Raw genomic sequence first — 22750 nt, forward strand, 5'->3', positions numbered from 1 at the left:
TCTCAGTTTTCACAAGGAAAATAAGGGACAAATGCTAGAAACAGACATTAATTTCCCTTGGGAGAAAAAAGAAATATTACAGGAAATGGTGATCATGCCAGAACAGGTAATCAAAAATAATGGTTGAAACAACCCACACAAGGAATACAAAAAAGGAACAACCAATGGTCTGGGTGGGTCTCACAGTTTGTAATGAGACCATCCATGAGACAAAAAGCCAGAGGAGAAAAAGAGAGTTTTTTCCCTTGCAGTCAACCTTCGTCTAAACCCTAACATTTAAAGTAGTCAGCCCACCATTTTTTTCAGCTTTTATAAAAAGATAAGTGATAAGTACAGGAGGAAGGAAACACAATGGAACCAGTCTTCAAAACACTGCCTAGTGATACCATGTAATCCAAAGCAGCATTAACAGGTCTATATACTTGTATAACTGCTCATAATTATGCTTACAAATACATGCTGTAATTTTCAATAATAGCATTTCAAGAGAGGGAAAAAAAAAACAAAAGAAAATGTGCTGGACATGTATTCATTACATTTCCCAAGAAGGGAAAAGAAGCTCCTTTTCATAAAGGGACAAGTAACTGAAATAGGGCCTCTTTCATAAGTGATGAAGCTAAGAATGGATGGAAGCATATTCATAGTTTTAAGCATGCAACTATTTAAAATGTTACAAATGAGTTTAGCATAATTGCTATTAATGTTACCGTATTAGATGGGAATATGTGAAGTTTGCGTGAGGAACTTTTAGTGTGGGAATTCCCTCAGCTGGTTTAGATTACAATCTACCTATTATACAACTTAAATAGCTACTTGAGGCACACTGAGGTGATTTGTCCAAGACTGAAAAATTAAATTAAAACCCACTAAGTATCACAAATCACATATGAACTTGTATTCTTAGATAAGGTGTCATGGGAGTACATGGCCTCTGAGAATTCACTCCATCAATTCTTTATGAAGATAAAGGATCAAAGATAGAAACATCAAACTTCTTTTGTTATCACTTAGTAAGAAAGTTGAATACATTTGACTAATTATGAGTGATACATACTGGGATATCTGGTTAAAGTTCCCTTGTGCAATGGGAACCTATTCAAGCAAAGAGTCATAGTATAATAGAAAATACTTTAGATTTGGAGTCAAATGCTATGTTTGAGCCATGTCTCAGCCATTATTAACTGTGTGACCTTGTGCAAATCACTAGTTCTGAGAGGTGTGAAGAAGTTAGCTAGAAAAAGCTCATGAAAGCCAATTGTAAAAGTTCTAGGTGAACACTTACAACTCAGAAATCAAAAAACATTAAAAATCAGGGCTTAGTTTATTGAACTAATGATTGTCTAAATTTAAGAAAAGGATAGAGAAAATGTTAATAATATAGATTAAATATAAAAATATGTCATCTCTGTGTGTGTATTTTCCAGAGAGTGGGTTGTTAAACATTCCCAATTTACCTCTGTAGCTCTCAGATTCTTTAAAATGAAGGAATTGGATTAGATCCCTCTAAGATCCTTTCTACCTTCAATTTTATCCTATGCTAGAGTGTAGGACTAAAAAAGGCTTTCAGTTTATTGACTATCCCTATCTCACTTCATTCATGAAGGGATAGAGGCCTAGAAAAGCTTATTGAGTGGCCAAAGTTTAGGCAGAAAGTAAATAATAAAGATAGGATTTAAATTCAGATTTTATGATTCCAAATTCTATGCTCTTTCATTTGCACCATGCTGTTGAGGGTGTCCTAATATTTTAATGATGAGCTTTCCTTAATGTGGCTAAGACAAGTCTGTGTCTTGTAGATATTATCTGCTTTTGGCATCAATCCTTTTATTGCTTACCATAAGAACAATAACAACAACAACACTCAAAGGACACAATGAAATAAGGAACATAATAATAAAGTGTTTAATATACAACTTAATATGCCATAAATATGCAATCATGAATGGTTGGTACACTTTCCAATATTCAACCTTAAAACATGCTTTCAGGTGCATACTATATATTGAAACTAGGTACCACCATTACCAAAATATACTCTATTTAAAAAACAAGAGGACATTTGATATGTCATAGTCCCAGTATAAATATGGCTAGATCAGTGAACATGACAGCTCAACAAATCATAGGTGTTGTTTTACAGAAAACCAAGGATATAATTTATTTTCTTGTATAATCATTAATTTAATAGCAATGACTAAATAATCTTCATTCATGATTAATAACACCTCATTTATAGATCTTTTTAATAATAATCTGATATTTCTGTTATTCCCTTTAAATTTATTGGGTAGTAAGAGAGAATATTATTCTCCCAAGCATTATCTTAGTCATTTAAGCATTGACTGATTATTGTAATCAACCAGAAAAACAAACTATTATTTCTAGTAAATATTATCTAGAAATAAATATGATTTGAGCAAAGGCCAGAAACATGAATAACCAAAAAGAAATTGAACCAGAAAAAAAAGGTTTGTTTAATGTCAATTTGCATGGGATAGAAAGACCTAAGTTAGAACTTTGCTTCTACCACCAGTTTACCATTTGACTTCGAACAAGTCGCTGAACTTCATAACGCCTCAGTTTTCTCTTCTATAAAATGAGAATACAAATACCTGCCTAAGCCTCCTTTTAGGTTTGGTATTAGGATCAACCATAACCTATATGTGACCAGAAACAGAATAAATAATATTCTGTCCATATCAACTTCCTCTGTGTGTTAATAATACCACATTCTTGCACAATATATATGAGTTGTGCTCAGGCTCAGTGTTTCAGGGTGAAAAACATAGTCAAGCTAACTATCTCTAAATTAGACAAAGGCAGTCACACACAGATATTTGTACAAATATTTAGAGCAGTGAAGTAAAAAAAAAAATCTAGGTTACTACTCAGCCAACAGGAAATAAATTCTAAGCCCATCCCTATCAATAAAAATTAATTCCTCTTGAATCCTTTTTGTTTCCTCTTTTAGCCTTTTGTTGAATCATAAACACAAGCTTTTATTTATAGTGGGCAAAATGTTGTGTACCTTCTACTGTTCTTAGCATAGGATCTTGCACATGATAAGAATTCAATTTTCAAAATCAATGTGATAACTGATTAGTACCTCCTGATGACAAGTTTTCATTACTATTTAAATTTTAAAAGAGTAACAGGCCCACATGTAGTAAATAAAGACATAAGTAATAGGCAAACAAAATTTAGTATATCTAAAATTACTCAAACTATTCAACCCAATCCCCGGAAATTAAACTCAGTTTGAAAAATTTCTGTTTTCAATATACTAAAGTTTCACTATGATGCTATCTGCTATCACACCAAATTTAGTAAAATTAAAGTTCATTCAGTTAGTCCTTTAGTACATAGTTCTGGGACAAGAATTATATACAGATATGAACTGAGCCCAGAAATGGAAAAAAAAGAGGAAAAGTATGAGTTTTATTCTGTTTAGAAAATTATTTTGTGCTTTCTTTTTTATTTGTATTTTTTATCTTTAAACTTAAATACAAAATAAGGAAAGAAAAAATAAACTTAAATACTAAAATTAGACTAATATAAAATAAGAATAGAAAAAAAAAGCATTGCCATATGTACGGCAGAACATGAGAAAGAATTCAAAATATACAACAATAAATTTCCATTCCAAGAAATTCTATATAAAAAATACTACATGTTATGTTGAGAGCTGTCAGTCTTTACTTTGGTTCCTTGTAAGTTTTCTTTTGTTCTCTGCTGTGCACTTTTTACTTTGTTTTTTCTCCCTTTCTCCGCTCCTCCCTCCCCCAACAAAGGCTACAATTAAATGTGTGTGTATGTGTGTATATATGTGTGTATGTGTATGTACACACATATATTTAGATACACATATGTGTGTTCATATATACACACATACATACATACATATGTGGGCATACACATAAAGATATAAATATATACATAAACACATAAACTCATACACACATACAATCACACATACATATACTTAGATATCAACAATCATAGTCATATATAGACATATACACTCATATGCATCTACATAACACCATACTATACTTATTCATCCTCTTTCTCTGAAGGTAGATAACCTCTTCCTTCATAAGTTCAAGTCCTTCCATAGTTTTCCAAGTCAACCAATTCATCATTTCTGACATCACAGCAATATTACCACCTTATACAGTCTAGTTGTTTTAAATAGTCCAAAACAATGTTGATAAATATGGATGACATGTAGTGTAGTTTCCCTATTTTTCTCTTTTGATTAAGTTTATTTTAGCCTTAACTTTGCCCAAGATCATGATTACCACCCCTAGTCCTTTTTCCCTAACAAATTTTACTCCTGATTTTTATTTTATGTTTGTGCTTTTCTCTTATTTCCTATCTCTCCTGACTCCTCTACTTTACTTCTACTTACTACTTTCTCTTCTATTACGTACCCTATCCCCCCTTCAAGGATCCCTCCTTTGTCCTCCCTTCCCTATTAATCTAAACCCCCTCCTGTACCCCTCTTTAACCTATTCCCTCAAACTTCCCCCTAAATATCCCTTTCTTATCCTCTCCCCCCATCCCCTTAGCATTTTATTTCTTTCTGAATTTAGAAGACTTTTATACTCTTCTAGATGTATATATACTGTTCCCTCTTGAACCCATTCCCAATGAAAGTAGATTTCCAGAACAAACAGCCCCTATCTAATCCCTCTGTGTTGGATCTTTTTCTTGTACCTCATTTGTATAAGATAATTACTTTTTTTTTAGCTGTTCCTAAGTGGTTATACTTTTTTTAAAAAATTATATCATACTCAGGTCTACCCCAATCTTTCTTATGAGATACCAAATTATTAATAACAATCTTAGATATACATTTTACATTTTACAGACATAAAAGATAAAGTCTGTCCCTTGTAATTGGTCTTTGGTATGTATGTTATATTTCTCTTGGCTTTTGTATTTCAAATCTTCCACGAAGTTCAGTTTGTTTGTTTGTTTGTTTGTTTTTTAACAAAAATGTGAAAGTCTGAAAATTCATTAAATATCCTTTTTTTCATTCAAGATTGTACTTAGTTTTGCTGGGTATGATATTTTCAGCCTCAATTCCAGTTCTTTTGCTTTTTGATATATAGTGTTCCAAGACCTGTGGTCTTTTAGTGTTGCCACTGTCAGGTCTTATTCTAATTGTGGCACTACCATATTTAAATAGTTTTTTTTTCCTTGTTGCTTATAATATTTTATCCTTAAGCTGGAGGTTTTAAAATTTGACTATGATATTACTGTGGGTTTTCCTTGTAGGATTGCTTTTAGGTAGCAATCTGTGTTTTTTTTTTCTGTTTCTACTTTTGTTCTAATGCTTCAGGACAATTTTCTTTAATTATTTATTGTATTATTGTATCAAGATTCTTTTTTATATATTTTGATTTAATTCAATTTAAATCAAGGCATCCCTCAATCTGCCCTCCCTCCTATCAGCCGCCCTTTATTTTCTTTCTTCTTCCCCCCGCCACTTCCTACAGTATAAGATAGATTTCTATACCCAAGTGAGTGTGTGTGTTATTCCCTCTTTGAGTAAAATCTGATGATAGTAAAGTTCAAACAATGCTCACCTCCCTCCTTTCTTTCCCTCTACTGTAATAGGTCTTTGTGACTCTTCATGTGATGGAATTTACCCTTTTTTGTCTTCTCTTTTTCTCTTCTCCCAATGCAATCCTTTTTTTTGCACCTTAATTAATTATTTTTTTTAATCATCACATCAAAGTCAACTTATACCCTGACCCTCTGTTTATGTATACTCCTTTCTAAATTCTGTAACAAAGATAAAGTTCTTAAGAGTTACAAGTATCATCTTCCCATGTAGGGATGTAAACAGTATACTCTTATTGAATAACATGTTGTTGTTGTTGTTGTTTTTTCCCCCTTTCCTGTTTACCTTTTTATGCCTTTCTTGAGTCGTGTATTTGAAGACTGAATTTTCTATTGATCTCTGGTCTTTTTATCAGGAAGACGTGGAAGTCCCCTATTTCATTGAATGTCAATTGCCCTTGAAAGATTATGCTCAATTTTGCTGAATGGGTAGTTGATCCTTGGTTGTAATCCAAGCTCCTTTACCTTGAACAAATTCCAAATTTCTCTGGAATTTCATATAATATTCCAATTTTTCCATTATTCCAAGCTTTACAATCCTTTAATGTAGAAGCTGTTAGGTCCTGCATAATCCTGACTGTGGTTCCATGACATTTAAATTGTTTCTTTTTTGGCTGATTGTAGTATTTTCTCCTTGACCTGATAATTCCAGAATTTGGCTACAGTAATCCTTGGAATTTCCATTTTAAGATCTCTTTCAGGAGGGGATTGGTGGATTTTTTTCAATAACTATTTTATGCTCTGGTTTTAGGACCTCACAGCACTTTTGCTTGGTAATTTCTTGAAAGATGCTGTCCAGACTTTATTTTTTTTTTAATCAGGTAGACCAATAATTCTTAAATTATCTCCTGGATCTATTTTCCAGGTCAGTTGTTTTTCCAATGAGGTAGTTTTCATTTTCTTCTATTTTCTTTTCATTCTTTTGATTTTGTTTAATTAGTTCTTGATGTCTCATAGAGTCATTAACTTCCATTTGTCCAATTCTAATTCTAAGGAACTTTTTTTTCAGTTAGCTTTTGTACCTCCTTTTCCATTTGGCCAATTCTATTTTTTAAGCAATTGTTTTCTTCTAAAATCTTTCTTGAGGTCTTCCAAGAAGGCTTTTTGGGCTTGAGGCCAGTTCATATTACCCTTTGAAGTATTGGATGTTGATATATTGACAATGTTGTCCTCTCCTGAATTTGTGTTTTGATCTTCCCTGTCATCAAGATACTTCTCTATGGTCATTGCTTTTCTTTGTTGCTTCTTGTTAATGTTGTTCATCTTTTTTTCTTGCTTTTAAAGTTGATTTCTGCTTTGGGGGCACAGGGGGCACTTCCCAGGCTTCTTGTCCTGGGGGCTAGGAGCCTACTTACTGGTTTTGTGTGCTGAGGCCTCAGGTGCTGGCAGCTGAAGGCCATAAGCATCTGGTAGTTTACCTGGTGCTGAGCTGCAGCTGGTAGTGGAGGTGCTTACTTGCTCCATCTCCCTGGGGCTCAGGATCTCCCACTGGTTTGCTGACAAGGGGCTTGCCACTGGCTTGTTGGAATGCTTCTTCTCCTATACTGGTCTCCTTCAGCCACAGCAAGAGGGACCTTTCCTGTTAATCTCCTCAGCCTCCTGAGCTGAAAGACTACTGCACCTCATCTGTCTACTGGCTCCACTATTTCAGGATTTTTCCTGGGGCAATATTTTCTAGGTTTTTCAAGATTAATTAGGGAAGATGAGAGTGACTTACTGCTTATTCCATAATCTTGGCTCCTAGAAGTCAAAATAGGTAACTTTCAGACATTCTATCTGTGGGCTGATAGCTCCAGGAGTAGCTGCTGCTACTGCTGCTGTCACTAAAGTCACTCTCAAGGCCTGCTCCTGATTTTCTGGGGCTGGGACTGTATTGGCTTCTCTCTCACCCAGTTCTGACAGACCCCTCCCACTGACCTTTTAAGTTGTCTCTAGTGGCTGTGGACTGAGAAATCTGGAAACTGCCACTGCTGCCAGTGATTCAGTTCCCTGACGCCTGTTCCTGCTTTGCTGGGGCTGGAGCTGCAATCCCATGGTCTTCAAAAGACTGCTCTCTTCTCTCAGCCTGGTTTAACAGACCCTTCTTATCGACCTTCCATGTTGTCTTGGGCTGGGAATCTGCCTCACTCTGAATCTTTATGAGCTCTGTCACTCTAGAATTTGTTCAGAGTCACTTTTTAAATGTATTTGAAGGGGTTTGAGGGAGAGCTCAGTGTAAGTCCCTGCTTTCATTCAGCCATCTTGGCTTCACCCTCCATTTTAGGAACTGTTTTCTTCAATCAGTTTTTGTCCTTTCTTTTCCAAGCTGTTGACTCTCCCTTGCACACCTCTCATTTTTTTCCCCAATTTTTCTTCTACCTCTCTTATTTGACTTTTAAAATCCTTCTTAAGCTCTTCCAAGAAGGCTTTTTGGGCTTAGGACCAATTCATATTTCCCTTTGAGTTTTCAGATGCAAGTATATTGATAATGTTGTCCTCTTCTTAGTTTGTGTTTTGATTATCTCTGTCACCATAATACTTCTATATGGATAATGTTCTTTCCTGTTTCTTGGTCATGATTTTTGCCTATTTCCTGGCTTTTAAAGTTGAGCTCTCTTGATAGAGCACAGGGGGCATTGTTCCAAGCTTCTTGTACTGGGGATCAGGGGCCTGGTCATTGGCTTTGTGTACTGGGACTTCAGGTGCTGGCAGCTGGGGGGCTCTAGGGGTCTGACAGCTTACCTGGTGCTTAGCTAGGGTCCTTCCTAATGGTGATGTCTAATGTGTGTTGAGTTTGGATAGGGTGTTTCTGTGTTTCCCAGGAGCTGAACTGAAGCATGCGGAGATTTGGCTGATGGAAGACTCCTGCTTGCCTGGGGCTATGCTGAAGCAGGGGGAGGTCTGTCTCCTGGAGGATGCCTGCCCACTCTGTGCTGCACTGAAGCATGTGGAGGTTCAGCCCCTGGAGGACACCTATCCACCTAGGACTACACCGAAGCACTTGAAGGTCCACTGCTGGAGTACACCTACCCACCGGGAACTACACCAGAACACAAAGATATCTGGCTACTGGAGGATACTTAGCTTCCTGGGGCTGCACTAAATGGCATGCAGGTGCACTGATAGGAGATGGTGCATGTGGTGATTCTCCAACCTGGAGTCTTCCAGTTTGCCTGGCTTTGCTAAGGCACAGGAGGGGTCCTGGTGTTGGTGTTTGACTGCTCCACCACCCTGGGGCACAGGATCTTCTGCTGGTTTTCTGAGGAGTGGCTTGATGCTGGCTTGCTGGGATACTTTCTGTCCTGGAATGAGCTCCCCTTCAACTTTAGTGAAACAGACCTTTCTTGCTGATCCTCCATGTTTCGAAGGCTAAGAGACTGCTGTACCTTGTCTTTCTTCTGGTTCTGCTGTTCCAGGATTTTTCCTGGGGTGCTCTTTTCTGGTATTTTAAGAGGTCAAAAAGGGAGAGTGATAGCAACTTACTGCTTACTCCATCATTTTGGCTCCTCTCCAAGATTCTTTTTTTGATTGTAGTTTTCAGGTAGTCTGATTGTTGTTATGTTTTCTCTTCTTGATCTATTCTCCAGATCAGTTATTTTTCTCATGAGCTGTTTTACATTCTGTTCTATTTTTTCATTCTTTATATTTTGTTTTACTATTTCTTGATGTCTTGTAACTTCACTAGCTTCTCCTTACCCAATTCTGATTTTCAAGCAATCATTTTCTTCCTTAAGATTCTGAATCTCTTTTTCTAATTGGTTTTAATAATCTTCTTGTTTTTCTTGATTTTGGTTTTGTTTTTAGTTTTTCCTCAATCTGTCTCATTTGATTTTTAAATTCTTTTTTTTAAAAGTTCTTCTATGAATTCTTTTTGGGCAGGTGACCATTTGACTTTACTCTTTTGGGTAGAAAATGGTTTCTTTACTTCTGAAGATGAACCCTGGTCTTCTTTATTCCCATAGTAATTCTCCATGTTTGGATTATTTCTCCTTTTCTTGTTCATTTGTTTTATTTGTAGCAGCTTAGTTTTTGTAATCACCTCTAGCCCTGGGGTATGGGCTCTGGCCTCAGATCTTCCTTCAGTTCTCCCCTCTGGCCTGGAACTGAAACCAAGATCCTTACCTCCTTTCTTAGCCCACAGCTAGCAGCATCCCCATCCCACTACTTCTGCACTCACCATGTGTGGATTGGTTCCTTCTTGCCCCTGGCAGCATTTTGGCAGCACAGCTGGGTCTGGCTTTCCTTGTCAGCAGAGGTTCCTTTGATCTTCCCTGGCTCAGATACCTAACTCACCTCATTGTCAGGTGTAAATGTTCCTGTGGCTGGAACTGTGGCAGCCTCCCAACCCAGCTAACCCCAGGGCTTGCCACTTATTGTTTAAGTGGACCTAACCTGGAGGTGTTTGCTATTCACAGGCACCAAGCCTTAATCTTCCTAATAATTAGCTCTTCTTCAATTGGATTGTCTCAGGAGGACCACTACTCTTATTTACTTCTCATCACTCTATGTTCACCCTGAGGTGCTATTATTATCTTGTTTGTGGGGGAAATCTGGAGAGCTTGGAATTTGCTGACCTACTCCACCATTTTCCCAGAATCTTCTTGTTTTGTGCTTTCAATGATCCCAAGCTACTTCTCAACACACACACACACACACACACACACACACACACACACACACACAAACATGTTTGTTTTTTTAAAACACAAATGTTCTCCAAGTGGTGTTATATAGTTTCCTGAAAACTATTCCTGCACCACAATTCCTGAAAAATCAATTGCAGTTGACCAAAAGTTTGATGGAGAGATTCATAGTGTGATGAAGCAGGCTAAAACACATTTCCACCAATGACCTATATTCAAGAAGTAGCATTAGATATGTTACCCAGGGAATAAGCTCTTGGAAAATAAGGTGGGTTTGTTATATAGCAAGAACAAGGGATAGCAGACAGACAGCATGAGTGCTGAAGTGGAATGCATATAATTTCAGAAAGCCTAGAGGTAGGTCTACAGCCCATTGGACAAATCAATTGAAAAACATGGACAAGATTCACAAAGCGTAAGAAGAGATGGATGGAATGCAATCTGCATCATTAGAGAAATTTCCTGGGTTTGAGAGGACTTCAGAGACTGGAGAGGTGATCATTCATTCTTGCTCATTCCCTAGTACTAGAGAGCAAATGTTCCATAAATGGCTGATTGGTATTATCATCATGTCACTAAAAATAAGTAAAGAGAAGTTCTAATCATAACTTCAAAAGATATTTAAAGAAGAATAGAACATCATTGGCCAGGTTCTAATATTATAGCAAAAACCCTGGAGCATCACTGACTCCAATCTTCCTGCTAACCTTAGGGCACATTCAACATGTACACATTTAACAACAGCTTGAAATATGAGTGGATGTTCCTCCTAGGCCAGTGATGGTTCTTCACATCTCAGATGATCAAATAAGATAGCATTTGTGAAGCCCTTAGCAAACTACTTGTCACATAGAAGAGGCTTAATGAATGCTATGTTCTTCCTCTTTCCTTCATTAACTCTTATATTTCCTAAGAATAGGCAACAGTGAATCTTCAGCCACCATTATCATGAACAGCAGTGTTCTTTGTCAGCAGTATGGCTTCAGCAAAGTGTGATGATGTTAGAAACTCAATAACTCTTGATTATACAGACCAAAAGCATGATTTCTTATGTCACTTAATAAATTCTGATCTTTCAATGTTCTACTGTTGATTACCCCTCTTCTCCTTACTGATCTTTTCTCTTTAGTTTTTTTTTTTTGGTTTTGTTTTTTTGGGTTTTTTTTGTTTGTTTGTTTTGTAACACTGCTCTCTCCTGCTTCTCCATCTACCCTTCTGACTATTCTGTCTAAGTCTCATTTGCTAGATCTTCATCCAGGAAGCACCTATTAATTGAGGGTATTTCCCCAAGTATCCATTTTATACCATCTTCTCTTCTCCCTCTATGCTATTATGCTTGATGATCCCATCAGCTCGAATGGGATTATTATATATATGAGAAATAGGTTCTCAGATTTACTTTTCCAATACTAAACACTCTCCTGACCTCTGGTTGTGCATGCACAACTGACAATTGGATCTGGATGTCTAGTAGTTATTATAAACTCAACATGTCTGAAACTGAACTCATTAGATTTTTCCCCCAAATCCTATCCTCTTTCTAATTCTCTTTTTTCCCAGTCACCTAAGCTTCTAACATCCTTGATTTCTCACTTTCACAATTCTCATATCTCATATGTTACCAAGACGCATTGATCATACCTTTGAAACATTTGTCATACATGACCCCTTTTCTCCTCTTCTGGTACAGACCATCAGCAGCACATGTCTGAACTATTGTTTTGTAACATTTACTGCATTTACTGCATTTACTGAAGTACAAAATGTCATTCACCAGATCTTAAGATTATAGAAAAAAGTCCTGGAGCAGCATTGCCTCCAGTGTTCCTCCTAGGCCAATGATGATTCTTCATGTCTCAAATGATCATTACATTGAACTATTGTAACTATTGCCAAATGGTCAGTCTCCATACTTCAAGTCTTTCCCCACTCCAGTCTATCCATCTCTCAACTACCAAAATAATCTTCATATAGTGCAGGTCTGACTATGTTATACCTTTTCTCTCATTTAACAAACTATAATGGCTCCCTATTACCTCCAGGATCAAATATAATATCCTCTATTTGGCTTTTAAAGATTTTCATGATCAGACCCTTTTTACCTTCCCAGTCTTCTTACACTTTTATTCTGTGATGGTATGGTACTAGAAACCTTCCTATTACTCATTCAACATTGTTTCTATAGATTGGGTGTATTTTCATTATTTGTCACCCATGCCTGGAATTCTCTTCCTCCTTCATGTCTTCTCTCAGCTTCCTTACCTTTCTTTAACACTTCCTTTTTAAAGTATGAGCTCCTTGAAAGCAAAGATTTAATGTCTTTTCTTTGTATCCTCTGTGCTTAACAGTTCTGAACATACAAGTACTTGATAAATGCTTATTGACTAGATTTGATTTGAGGATTCAGGTCAGTGATTGGCCAGGTTATATCTAGCTGACTTTGTATGGATTCTTTTCTGAACTTAGGATTGGTCCTTTGGGAAAACTAACCTTAGGGCACATGCAACATGTACAAATTTAACAACAGCTTGACATACAAGTGGATCCTATCTGAATGTGAAACCTGTTCTGTACAGTTTCTCATAATTAGATTAAAGATCACATATTCAATAACCTTGGGAAGTAATTAACTATTTTCTAATGTCAGGATGCCTATCCAATGCAAATAATTATGCATTGAATTATTCTGATGAAAGCTACTGTTATCTGCAAGCAGGAAGGCATGGCTTACAAAAGTTACAAAGGAAGAAAAAAACACCTTTTTTTCATCATCCAGTTAAAAGGTTATGAGCAATTATGTTCAACTTCAAAGAAAACCAATAAGTTTAAATTTTCAAGCAGATAGATTCAGAACACACTTTATTTAATTCAATATTTCTTTTACTTGGGAAGAGACTTTCCCTAAATGGAAGTAGCACTGGCAGTTTCAGCATGGAATAAGTAATAAATGTGGTCAATCTAATACAACTACTTGGTCCAACACTTAAACCTACTTCAAAGGGGAAAAAATGTATATAAATGATACATTGAGTATGTAATCAATGACCTGAGGCAAGTCACAACCAGGAGTATTTTGAAGCCATTGAAAATAGCTCAGAAATCCAATTCTTAAATTTTCAGTGTGACCATTTATACGAGGTAAATTAAAAAATGCTAAAAATCAGGCCTTGATTTTTTTCATTAATTATCTAGAATTAAGGAAGTGATTGGGTAGCAGGGTGGCACAGTGGATAGAAGGTCTGAACTAGAGTCAGGAAGACACACTTTTGTGAGTTCAAAAATCACATCAGACAACTACTAGCTGTGTAACCCTGGGCAAGTCACTTAACCCTGTTTGCCTCAGTTTCTCATTTGTAAAATGAACTGAAGAAGGAAATGACAAACCACTCCAATATCTTTGCCAAGAAAACCCCAAATTGGGCTATGAAGAGTCAGACACAACTGAAATGACTCAACAACAAGTAATGGGGAATTTGTTAATATGGATTAAACTTAAAGGTGTATTGTGTATGTGTGTGTGTGTGTGTGTGTGTGTGTGTGTGTACACACATGTATATGCATACACACACATATACATATATACCTACTTTTTTTTTCTAGAGAACTGGCAATTAAACATTTCCTAACATACCACTGGTCACAACATTAACAAAATCCATATAAAACAAATTTTTTAAAAGCTCATCCGGAAGAGCAAAAATAGTGTGCAGGATGTTACAAAAGTCAATAGTGTGGTACTCAGAATTTGGGAATACCCTGAATATCACTGAAATCATGAATGTGCTGAAATATTGAAGCACAAACATATTTCCTAGACTTTGACCAAAGGGCTTTAATCATTTTGAGATTCTGAATATGTGAAATAATATCATTTAAAATATTGTTCTGTGACAGAAATCTTGAGCATAACATAAACCAATGCTTCCCAGGATATTTGGTGTAAAAGAAAAAAAAATCCTTGAAAAGAATCCCAAACCTGAGAATGTACAGGTAGGAGAAGGAAGCATGTTAAGCTTAATTATAGGTGATAGAATTATTCTAAATAATATGTATCCCATTAAATAGAAGAATATTTTGTAAGCAAAAAAATTCTTAGAATTATGGTAAGTATTTAATGACTAGTTCTATGGCAAAAAGAAAAAGATGTATGTGGGACACACTTTAAGCTTAATATGAATTATTAACATTTTCTTCCTCACTTTCTTAAATGTAGACAATCAATGAAAGAAAAATCAAGCCTTTTTTCATAGCAGTTTTTCCTGATTTCCAAGGTGTAAATATCCACACTGAACATTTCATAATCAATCAATAAACATTTATTAAAGACCTACCATTTGCCAGGTTTTGTGCTAAGAGCTAGAAGCATTTTGCTAAGGGCTAGTGAGACATCTCCAGCAATCTCCAATAAACTTCTAGCAGTTACTAAGGCATTTCATAATCTCCTCCTACTACTACTACTTCTACTACTACTACTACTACTACTACTACTACTGCTACTAAGAAGAAGAAGAAGAAGAAAAAGAAGATGAAGCAGGAGAAAAGGAGGAGGAAGCAGAAGAGTTGCCATTCTATAGCACAAGAAAGAAATGTGGTTTTTTTTGTTTGTTTTTTCTGGGGGTTTTTTGGGGGGGTTGGTTTTGCTATTTTTATACTGACACAGACTATGGGGCCAGCATGGCATAGAAGATAGAGAGCTCACTTTAGAGTTAAGCAGACATAGGTTCAAGTCTCACCTCTGATATATATCCCTTTTGTGAAACTGTACAAGTCAATTAAGCATTCAGAACCTCATACAATTTGGAATATAAATTACAGAGCAAATACAAATCAGTATAGGTAGAAGTACTTTCCTCATCAGGAATTTCTTAGTGAAATCATAGGTGAAAAAATCATAAAGAATTGGAAGAGACATTAGAAGTCATCATGACCCAGTATTTGATGCAAAGTAGGAATCAACTCTGTGTTTTCTATGACAAGTAGGCATCAAACATCAACTGAAAAATATTTTGTTAGTCAAATTTTATATCAACATGGAAGGATGGAGCTGAATCAGAGTAGGGTGAAACAAGTTTCAAATCTGAGAAAATACAAATGGATAACCTAGGTCCTTTAAACTTCATGGGGGAGGGAAATGCAAGCCAAGAAAAAAAAAATCCAAATGTTGAGCTACTTTCCAAGGACAGCTGAAGAAGGCTGAAGTAATTGATGGGGAAAAGGGTTACACTGTGGGAGTAAATGATTAAAAGCACTGTGGTGCTTGGGCGGAATCCAGATCAGCAGCCCAGCAGCTGCACATCCTGAACAATCTGTTGCTGATTATGAGAAAGAGAAGGCCAGGTATAATCACTGGCGCCCATTGCTATGAATACATGAATCAGAATTTCAGCATCATTTCCAGAATAGTACCTTGGAAAGAGTAGAGGGGCATTCTGAAAGCAAATCTGACTTGAGATGGCAGTCAAAGAAACCTGGAGCTCTAAAATAAACTCTTAGTTTTTAATCATTCATTCATTCAATTCAATTTATTCTTATAAGCATTTTGTAAAGGCCTACTATGTGCCAGACACTACACAAGGAACAAATATAGAAAAACAAGACAATCCTGTCTTTAAGAAGTGTTCATCCTACCAGAAGGAACATGTCACTTATACAGAAAGTTAGCAAAGTATTTATACAAATTAAATATACCTTCATTCAGTGTGGATAAAGAAACTGCAAAAACAATTTGAGGAATTAGGAAAAGTCATTTGGTGAACTTTAATGAAAGCTGGGGTTCTAAAAGGCAGAAGTGAGGTGGAAGATTATTTCGGGAATGGGAGACAGCATGTGGACATGTATGAAAAGGGGAGATGGGATAGAGTGCAGGGAATAGCAGGTAGGCGAATTCATAGAGTAAAAGTAAGAAGGGCTTTGAGTGTCACACTGAGGAATTAGTGTAAGGATACAGACTCACAATACATACTATTGATAAGAAGCATTTCAAAAGTGTGATGAGAGACAATCTAGAATTTCAGATACATTTCCACTTAGGAATGCTGAGAGTTTATACTTGAATGAGTCAACTGGTGTACCATAGGCAAATATTTTGAAGATATGTCATAGCTCACATTACAATTTATGGTATTTATAGTGCTCATGGTACCTTGAATTATAGGACCCAGACAACCTATAGAGCTAAACTAGAAAAAAAAAAGTCTACACTAAAGATATGATGGTAGAGAAGACTGCATAAGTTTCTCAAGGGCAATTGAGTCTTCATTATGTATTTTGTTGAAATTTTATTACAATAAATATTAGATAATCCTGTCCCCATTGATTGCTCAAAACTTCTTACATGAATGAAAATGTAGCATAACACTTCTATTGTTTCTGTGGGGCGCATATTCTTGGCATGTTGCTTTTGTTTGTTTGATTCACTGTCAAATGACAAACAGCCTAAGATGGCTGTTTAGAGACACTTTAAGTTTAAGTTTAAGAAACTTGTTCAACTAACCCATACTGACCTTGTTTATGACTTAGTATGTAAGTACAAAAGAGTTGTCTGAGACATAGTGTATGTGATGTCTAAGGAGACCTAGTACCTATGATATGAGGGTTTATTGAGCCCTTTTCAGGGCTGCTCATCCAACTTTGTTATTCACCTGTAATCCAACTCTCACCTGTGGCTCTAAGAAGCTGTAGCATGAGTAGTAATAGTCACACCCCAGTAAAACCATCTTGGTAGAAGGAGGGTAACTGATGGGCCTCAAACCCATCAGTGAGTTAGGAGGTTGTCTACCCCAAGCATGTGAAGTCTTCCTCTGGCAGAATGGGTGGATGAGAGCAATATGTTACAATAACCACAAAGGGGGTTGAAGCAGATGCTATGGAGCACTTAGAGCTTGGTCAGACACTGAAGACACCAAGATCATCCACTGCATCCTGGGCCTTCGTCATGCATCTTGATTTTTGTTTTGCCACTGGACTTTGGTGACTCTGGAAGAAAGCATAAAGCTGATGATTTGTGCAAGTGTGACTCACTTAAATCCAATTCACACTCAAGTCAAGACATTACCTCATGATGTCATTGGATGAGCCAGAATAATGAAAATGTTACCTGAGACATACAGAAAAGCAACACGATGTAATAGGTGGAATGTAGAAAGTGGAGTAAGGAATTTTTAGGTTCAGATTCTGCCTGGAACACTTACTAGCTGCATGACTTGAGCAAGTTACTGAAATTTTCTACTCCTCAATTTCCCCATCTGTAAAATGAAGGTTTTGAAGTCCATGACCTCTAAGGTCACTTCTAGTTCTGAATTTATGATCTTATGATTTGCTGAGAAAAACATAGCTGGCAAAATACCTGGTGTAGTATATTTAAATCCACGGTCTCCTGATCCTAAGACCAGGGACATCTATCTACTCTTTCACACCTAAAGATACAAAAATTTAACTTAAAGGTAAAAATATAATATTAATTAATTTTCTAGGTCCTGAAGATGCCTGATAAGGATGTAAACTTATGTGTAAAAATTCCAGATTTACAATAATAGTTGATACTTACATAGGACTTTAAAATTTTCAAAAGCACTTTCTATATGTAATGAGAAACATTTGGGTGATTTTATCCTTCCATCTCATGTTTTGAAGCATACTCAGTACCATTTCTGGTGACCAAGTAGAAGTGTAGAAGGGGCCAGCTTCTGGTCATATATGACTCATCACTGGATTGAGTTTCAACGATTATCTACTTAGTTAGTACTTTGTGGATAATCTAAGGAAGTGATCCACTCCTTGGCTACTCTCTATACTTACCATACTGCATCTGACCAATCATCATTGTTTTTTTCCTTTTTTTTAATAGAAAAAGACATTTGATTAATTCTTAGGTATCTACATTGTTACCCTTTAGAAGATGAATCCACCTGCTATATGATATCTCTTTTAACATTAATTTCCAGAGTCATCGCTGAATTATTGGTGGCAATGGAAAGGAGTGATAGTGTGAATACTAAAAGCTAGAGGAAAATATTTCTGGTTATTCTAGGGCTATGTCCCTAATCTACTACAAAAAGCTGAGAAAACTGCTACTTTCTGTTTGTTTGTGTGTGTGTGTGTATGTATGTGTGCAAGTGTATGCATGCATGTATGCATGTGTTTATTTGTTTTTATATTGCTTTCATTTCCAAATATATTTCTCTCCCTCACCAATGCAGAGAATCATAACTTCAAAAAAAAAATGAAAAACAAAAAAGAAAGAGGAAGAAAAAAACAGTTCAAGAAATGCAAGGAAAATTCTATATAAAAGGTCTCCTTCTTCTGAATAAAAGAAGTATTACTCAATTCCCACAGGGCCAAGTTATCTGGTCATTATGATTACACATTAATCAATTTCTTTTTGGTTGTTCTTTTTCTTTCCGACTATATAATGGAATATAGTGTTGTAGCATTTTGCATATAGTTTGTTTTGCTCTGATAACTGCACCCTGAATCAACTAATATGTCTCCCCATGTTTCTCAGAATTCTTCATATTTATCATTTTTATCAGCACAATATTATTCTATCACACGCATATAATATGATATATTTAGTCTTTCCATAATCAAGGCAAAGCTATGCTTTTTTCCTGTTGTTGTTTTTTTTTTGTCACTGCAAAAGAAGTTACTATAAATATTTTTGTTGCATATGAGTTGTATGTGTATCTTGAAGGACATCTTTAATGGAACATCTAGATAGATAAAGGGCTGAAGCACTTTTAAAAGTTCTGAGGATAGGTTATGAAGATATGTACACATCAAAAGGAAAGAAAAAATAAGACATGAAGGGACTGGGTTAAAAATATTTTCTTCAGTCATCTTATGGGACATAGGTGCCTCCCCTTCTCTCTAAAAGACACACACAGATGCAGAAGCCTGAAACAACGGGAATTCCATCAAAGAATTGGTGGAAAGGAGGTGCCTACTGGCAATATTGGGTTTCACTGATCAAAGAGGTTACACCAATGACTCACAATATGTACTATCTGTATGGGAATAACAGAGACATTACTACATTTCTTTTTATCCAATACCTAAAATTCATACCATTTTTTTTTCTTATCCTTGAATGAGTAATTTGTAGAAACCTGAAATAAAACCTTAAATATACTTTCCTGAAGGAAAGTACCAATATAGTAGATAATGTGTTGTCCTTGGAGTCCAAAAGACTTGGGTTCAAATTCTATCTGTGACATTTATTAGATACATGAGAGGGTAAATCAAAGGATTGTTGTGTTTGTGCAATAAAGCACTGTATGTAAAGTGCTTTGCAAACATCAAAGCACAAGGGTTATTGACATTTTGGCCATCATAGACAGAGATCTTTGGTGATTTAATGAAGCCTATGGACCCCTTTTCAGATTAGTATTTTTAAATGCATAAAATAAAATGCGTAAGATTACAAGGGATAGCAATTATATTGAAATATCATTATCTCACTCATTTATAAATATATCTAGATCTAGATCTAGGTATCTAGATAGATAGATTGATGCATGCAAGTTTATGGATCTGAGCCAGAAAATCTCTGCTTTATATGAATGGCAGCTATTTTTATCTTCCTTGTCTGCTTCTCTTTTTAAAATGCAATTCTATATTGGCAATGCCCTCTTAACCTGATCAATCCAGAAGAGAGGACTGTAAGGCCAGCAGGGGTGGGGAATCTGCAGCCTCGAGGCCACATGTGACCCTCTAGGTCCTTGATTGCAGCCCTTTGACTGAATCCAAACTTCACCAAACAAATTCCTTCAATAAAAGCATTTCTTCTGTGAAGTTTGGATTCAGTCAAAGGGTTGTTCTTGGGGACCTAGAGGGCCACATGTGGCCTCGAGGCCACAAGTTTCCCACCACTAGTCCCTAGACTGATGGTTAGAAAATCTGAATTGTAATTCTGCCTGGGATCCTTCCTAGCTGCTTAAGCTAGGACAAGCCAGGGTTTTAGATTTACTTGTCTTAGCCTCAATTTCATCATCTGTATAATAAGAGAATTAGGCTCCATGACCTCCAGGGTTCCTTCTTGCTGTGGATCTATGATTCTATGACAAAGTAGCCTAAGATAGGCTGGTAAGAATACCTGAAATGTCCTTTTGCTTCACTAAAGGCTTGGGAGAATCTGTTGGGAGAAATAGATTCTGCATAAAAGCATGTGACTTGGAAGCAAAACTTAGCATGTGTCAGATCCCTGAAAGTCAACTTACTTTTCTCTATGCTAGACATTGATAACCTCCTATACTCAGGGTCTCAGTTCAGCCAAAGAATCTGAATTCTCTCAATGAAGTCACTGAATAATTGCATGCATTGCATTCCATCAGGGTAATGCTCCTGTATAGCCCAGGGCAGCCCTTTAAGTGGCAATTATAAAGATTAAAAATGGAATGAAAGAACTCTTAAATTCTGAAAAATACATTTGGTGGGTAATATTACCCAACATTTCAAGCAGTTCAGAATACCCATGCTGCAAGAAACTAATATATCTAACTTCCTTTTTTTTTCCATCTTGCCTAGGAAAACTGTTCTTTTCAATTTAGCTCTCTCAGGGAGACCACCCTTTCAAAGCAGTTTTTAGTGTTATGCTCATAGCTAACAATACTGAAGCCAAAGTGATGGGTGGGAAATTGATTACAAATGCATCTATGTTTCCCCAGTGTTTATGTTTAGCTTTCCCATGTTTCTTATCTGAGTGATGTTGAAGGGCATGGGGTGGAAAGGCAGCAGTATAAGGGAATTGGATAAGGTGTAAGGGCTATTCCTTTCTAAAGCTCAGAGAGTCTGATAGATTGACATTGTTGTTTATCTGGGGGAATGGAAGAAGACCAAAGATATTAAACTTACAAGTGAATGGGATTTAAGTGAGGCAGGGCTGTGTAAAGTCATCAGCCTCACTCCTCCAGAGTCATTCAGAGTCCAGTGGCAAGACATAGGTTTTATGTCCCAACAGATGGGCATGGTAAGTTGTGATAAATTGAGGACACATATACTATTGTTTACAAAGCACTTTACATATATTATCTCCTTTGAGCCTCACAATGACATTTGGAGGTAGTTATTAAAGTAATTATTATCTGCATTTTACAATTGGGAAAATGGAGACTCATAGCCATTAGATAACTTAGACAACTGGTGTCTAAGGCAGGACCTGAACTCAATTCTTCCTGAATGGAACTCCAAGAATCAAGCCACTGTGACATAAATTCTGCATTTTGGGGCAAAAATTCAGTGAGAACTGTGTCTCAGAGTCTTTGGACTAAGCCCATCCCTAGCTGAAGGAAGGAACTTAGTTGTATTGGAAAGTTCCCTGATTCAAGGATCAAAGGATTTGACTTCACATTTTGCCTGCACTTAGAACTGCACAAGTGTTACTATGGCCAAGTCATGTATCCTCTTACAGTCTCATTTTTCTCATCAGTAACTAAGAATAAGAGGCAGTATAGTGGATAGCAAACTGACTTCAGAAGCAGGAAGATGTGGCATTAAACGCCACCTCTGATACAGACTGTCAGTGACTGGGCAAGTCACTTAACCTGACAAGTTGCCTCAAGACAACTCTTCTAAGACTATGAGTTGCACAACAGTTGCTGATCTTCAGTGGTAGGGAGAGTTCCTCACTGTAAATTCCCTATAACCAATGAAATTATAGGTTTATACTAAAATAAAATAGGCAAACAAAAACCCAAATGATCATCCAGTCTTCATCTTGGAATAAGGGGTGATTATTAGGGTCTCTTCTAGCTCTACACTATGAATCTAAATTCTTGGCCTGATATATTCCTCAGGAAAGTGACTGAGCTTGAATATTTTTCCTCCACTATCTACAATAGAGAATAAAGTGCTAAGTACTCTGTGAATAACGTGAGTACTTTATCTGGATATGATCTTTCATTCACAATGCAATTCATATACATTACAGTTTGTCTGCATCTAGATGGAAGTTTGCCTGGGAGCCTGCTACAGAATTTTACTAGGACACTTTTCTTCACAGTGCAGGATTTCAAAAATTGGTAATGTTCCAAAAGAAAAGGAAAAAAAAAAAAACCAGGCACCCCATGTAAATCAGACCATAATTATAAACAGAGGCCTTGGGGAAGCAATCCTATTCACTAGGTGTTGCATCAAATGGCACCCAAGGAGCTTGACATTGTTAGCATACTTCCCAAAGTGCACTATTAGCTAAATCAGGAAGCAACTCAGGCTTTAGAAGAACTGAGCTGAGTCTGTAATTGATTCTGGTGGGAGATCAAAAACTGATGTTTGTCCAGGCATTTGTTAATGAATATATATTGTACTTTCATTTAATAAATACACTGAATTTCAATGACTAGTTTTCAGGAAGTTTTTGGAGTTACAATAACATCATAGGACAAAGGATTTAGAACTAGAAGGTAGAGGTCATCTGGTCCATATTCCAAAGCTATGGGCTTAGATATTGAGCCGAGAGAGAGAGAGAGAGAGAGAGAGAGAGAGAGAGAGAGAGAGAGAGA

Source organism: Vombatus ursinus, unplaced genomic scaffold (assembly GCF_900497805.2).
Source record: "Vombatus ursinus unplaced genomic scaffold, bare-nosed wombat genome assembly UNPS02007344.1, whole genome shotgun sequence".
Lineage (NCBI taxonomy): Eukaryota > Metazoa > Chordata > Mammalia > Diprotodontia > Vombatidae > Vombatus > Vombatus ursinus.